We start from the raw sequence: 4,836 nt of genomic DNA, 5'->3' as shown, positions 1-4,836 counted from the left end.
ATGAAAATGCAGATACAACTTACCGGAATCTGTGGGATGCAATGAAAGCCGTTCTGAGAGGAAAATTTATTGCACTGAGATCCCACATCAGGAAAACAGAATGAATACAAATAAATAACTTGATGCTACACCTCAAACAGCTAGAAAAAGAAGAGCAAGTCAAGCCCAAAGCCAAAAGAAGAGAGGAAATTATAAAAATCAGAGCAGAAATCAATGCAATAGAGACTAAGAAAACAATCCAAAGAATCAACGAATCAAAGAGTTGGTTCTTTGAAAGAATAAATAAAATCGATAAGCCCCTAGCCAACCTTATTTTAAAAAGGAAAGAAAAAGCTCAAATTCATGCAATAAGAAATGAAAAAGGAGAAATCACTACAGACCCAATAGAAATACAGAGGATCATCAACACCTATTTCGAAAACCTCTACTCTCAAAAGTTTGATAACACAGAAGAAATAGACAGATTCTTAGAAGCATATGAAGTACCAAAGCTAGATCAAGAGGATATAAAACTGTTGAATAACCCAATCTCTGCTAATGAAATTGAGAATGTAATTGGGTCCTTGCCCACCAAGAAGAGCCCAGGCCCAGATGGATTCACTGCAGAATTCTACAAGAAATATAAAGAAGACCTAATGCCGACACTCCTCAAACTATTCAATGAAATTGAAAGGGAAGCAATCCTTCCTAAGTCATTCCTGGAAGCAAATATTACTCTAGTACCAAAACCTGAGAAAGACCCAACTATAAAAGAGAACTATAGACCGATATCCCTAATGAACACAGATGCAAAAATCCTCAGTAAAATATTGGCAAATAGGATCCAGCAAATCATCAAGAAGATTATACACCATGACCAAGTGGGATTCATCCCAGGAATGCAAGGATGGTTCAACATACGCAAATCAATAAATGTAATCCACCATATCAATAAAGCCAAAAATAAGAATCACATGATCATCTCTATAGATGCAGAAAAAGCCTTCGATAAGGTCCAACACTTATTCATGATAAGAACTTTACAGAAAATTGGAATAAATGGTCTTTACCTCAATATAATAAAGGCCATTTATGACAAACCAACAGCCAGCATCATTCTAAATGGCCAAAAATTGAAAGCCTTTACTTTAAAATTGGGTACAAGACAAGGATGTCCTTTATCACCACTCCTATTTAATATAGTACTGGAAGTACTAGCCAGAGCAATTAGGCAAGAAAGAGAAATAAAAGGGGTAAAGATAGGAAAAGAAGAAGTTAAATTATCATTGTTTGCAGATGACATGATACTCTACATAGAAGACCCCCTAAACTCCATTGAAATACTCTTAGATACAATAAATAAATTCAGTAATGTGGCTGGATACAAAATCAATACTCAGAAATCAATAGCATTCCTATACACGAACAACAAAATTACAGAGAGGGAAATAAGAGAAACTGGACTATTCACATTAGCAAGCAAAAAAATGAAATATTTAGGAATTACTCTTACGAAAGAAGTGAAAGACTTATACAGTGAAAATTATAATACACTGAAAAAGGAAATTGAAGATGATCTCAGAAAATGGAAAGACATCCCTTGCTCATGGATAGGAAGAACAAACATTGTGAAAATGGCCATTCTCCCAAAACTGTTATACAGATTCAATGCAATCCCAATAGAAATACCATCAACATACCTTATAGATCTAGAGAAATCACTCCTAAATTTCACCTGGAACCAGAAGAGACCTAGAATCGCAAAGGCAATTCTAAGCAGCAAAGACAAAGCAGGAGGCATCACAATCCCTGACTTGAAGTTATACTACAAAGCAACAGTAGTAAAATCAACATGGTATTGGAATCAAAACAGAGCTGAAGATCAGTGGAATAGATTAGAAGATACAACCACAACTACGAACACACTCAACCACCTTATTTTTGATAAAGGAGCCAAGCAGGTTCACTGGAAGAACGACAGTCTCTTTAATAAATGGTGCTGGAAAAACTGGCTCTCCATTTGCCGAAAACTAAAGCTAGACCCATGTCTATCACCATGTACTAAATTAAAATCTAAATGGGTCAAAGATCTGAATATTAAAACAGAAACACTAAATCTATTGGAAGACAAAATAGGTAGAAACCTTGGAGACATAGGAGTAGGTAAAGAATTCATGAACAGGACTCAAACCGCACGGGAAATACTTCCCAGAATCAATAACTGGGACCACTTCTTATTAAAAAGTTTCTGCATGTCAAAAGAAATCTCCAGCATAGTGAAAAGAAAACCCACAAACTGGGAAAAGATTTTAGTGAACTCTCTCTCAGACAAGGGCCTCTTGTCTAAAACATACAAAGAATTAAAGAAACTCAGACCTCCGAAATTCAAAGATCCAATCCAAAAATGGACATCTGAGATGAATATGCAATTCTCAGATGAAGAAATGCAAATGGCAAATAAATACATGAAAAAATGCTCATCATCATTGGTCATTAGAGAAATGCAAATTAAAACCACACTAAGATACCATCTCACTCCTGAAAGAATGGCCAGGATCAAGAAAACCGACAACAAATGCTGGAGAGGCTGTGGGGAAAAAGGAACTCTCCTGCACTGCTGGTGGGAGTGTAGACTGGTACAGCCTTTGTGGAGATCTGTCTGGAGATTTCTCAAAAAGTTGGGACTGGAAATCCCATTTATTCCAGCTATTCCACTTCTAGGCATATTCCCAGAAGAACTGAAAGCATCATACCACAGTGATATATGTGCACCTATGTTTATAGCAGCACAATTTGTAATCGCCAGATCTTGGAAACAACCCAAGTGCCCATCAACTGAGGAATGGATAAAAAAGTTGTGGTATTTCTATACAATGGAGTATTATTCAGCTATAAAGAAGGATCACATTGAGATATTTATCAATAAATGGGCGCAGCTTGAGACCATACTCATTAGTGAAATAAATCAATCTCGCATGTGTGAATACCGAATAGTTTCCCTAATGTAAATAATGATTCAAATATATAAAAATATGTGGTAATCATGATTCCCCATTAGGTGGCCTTGAAGCCTTATAAAGTTTTCACTCATTAATTAGAAAGGCTTTATTCTGGGCTTCTTGATATGAAAATATTTGAAGCTAGAGTATATGAAGTTTTATCCAAATATTTCAAGGAAAAAGACACTATGGTAACTACTATTAAGTCAGGTTATAAGGTGGTGAAGTACTAGGTTGTTGAAACAGTCATGCTGTGACCTCTATTGTTATATTGTTATGTCCTGTTTTATCTCAATCTCCCCCTTATTGTTTCAAAAAAATTATTTAGTCATTTCTTATGTTTGTCTTAATTAAAGAAAAAATTCAAAAAAATTAGGATATATGAATAGTAACTCTTTTCGATTTCCTATTAACTTGTTTTGAAGTCCTGTAGTACTCCCACGATCTTGTTTTGACTGATTAGACTCTGTTCCATTCTATATGATAGTATCAAGTTTGAAGACATAGGCAACTACTTTGAAGACAATAAGATTCACTAAGATACCCATTCTGGTTTGACTATTGTCTTCTTTGGAAGTCCTGTAATGTTTACAATGCCTAAGTTTTATTGGTCTTGTTCTCTACTGTTTTGTCCAACTTTATAATATCTAATAAGATAGACAATTCTTTTTAAGGAAACAAGGGACAACGTTGATAACCATTGTTGATAAACTTGTACTCTGTTCTACACCATGTGCTATGTCTATCCTTGGTATTGACTGACAGCTTTGTTTTGCCATATTTGACTGTATTCTTCCCCCCCCCAAAGAAAGTAATAAGCACTAATGAGTAATAAAATCCAAGATGTGTGAATTTTGTTGTAAAAAAGAGAGGGAAAAAAAAAAAGAAAAAGAGCTCTAACGGATATAACAGCAAGTGTGTTTGGGGGTGTTAAATAGCTGACTTTATCAATGTTTTTGGAACATTGAACACAGCTGTTTGCAGTCTCCCTGTTTGAATGTCCACTTTGTGTTCTTTGATACTGTGATTTGAGGAACTATTTTCAAGAAGATAGTGTGTAATCTACTAGCAGGTGATTTCTTACTGTTATGTTTTTTTGTTTTGTTTTGTTTTGTTTTGTTTTGTTTTGTTTTTTTGTAGTTCTGTATTGCGTGTACCCTTACGCCGCTTTGGTTTGTTTTGTGTTTTTCTCTTTTTCCTCTTAAATAAAAAAATAAAAAATAAAAAAAAAGAAAAATAATAATAAATAAAAATTTAAGAACAGATTATCTCTGAAGGGAAATGAATGAAGTAGATTCAAGAAGCTTTAATGAAGAAAAATGATTGGATCTGGGTCCTAAAAAAAAATAGTTGAAAATACAAAAGGTCAAAATTGGACAAAATAGAGAAAAAAGACATGCAAACATCAGATATATTAAAATGAGGTATAAGAAGCTCTGGGGTGCTCACTTCTGTAGCACATACACTAAAACTGGAATGATACGGAGATTACTATGGCCCCTGTGAAGCCAGACACACAGGTTCAGGAAGTGTTCCACGTCTATATATATATATATATATATATATATATATATATATACATATATGTATATCTTTATTTTAAAGAGAAAAAATACCAGATAAATCAAGAAGCAAATAAACCTAAAAAAATAACAAAAGCAAAATGATAACAACAACCACAAAAGAAAAGAACAGCTATATAGGCTTTCAAAACGAGGTGATAGGAATTTAACAATGGTTGTGATACTGCACATTGGTGCCTTCAAAATAGTTGCTCAAGTTACCAGACACAGGAATAAAATAAAACAGTAAAATGGAGCAAAACATTGGATTTCAAAAATAAGACATCAGAATACCC

The 4,836-nt window shown here is 34.2% G+C and overlaps 1 non-coding gene across 1 annotated transcript; it reads left to right on the top strand.

Annotated features, from left to right (window-relative positions):
• The first annotated feature begins 4,419 nt into the window (after positions 1-4,419).
• Positions 4,420-4,522, top strand: LOC111753374 (U6 spliceosomal RNA). Its single transcript, XR_002788178.1, has one exon. It is a non-coding gene; the product is annotated as a U6 spliceosomal RNA (small nuclear RNA).
• Positions 4,523-4,836: the final 314 nt, after the last annotated feature.

Source organism: Cavia porcellus, unplaced genomic scaffold, assembly GCF_034190915.1.
Source record: "Cavia porcellus strain 051 isolate PalLab524CR breed Dunkin Hartley unplaced genomic scaffold, mCavPor4.1 scaffold_8, whole genome shotgun sequence".
Classification (NCBI taxonomy): domain Eukaryota; kingdom Metazoa; phylum Chordata; class Mammalia; order Rodentia; family Caviidae; genus Cavia; species Cavia porcellus.
The sequence above is the reverse complement of the archived record's forward strand: the minus strand, read 5'-3'. Positions and strand labels throughout refer to the sequence as shown.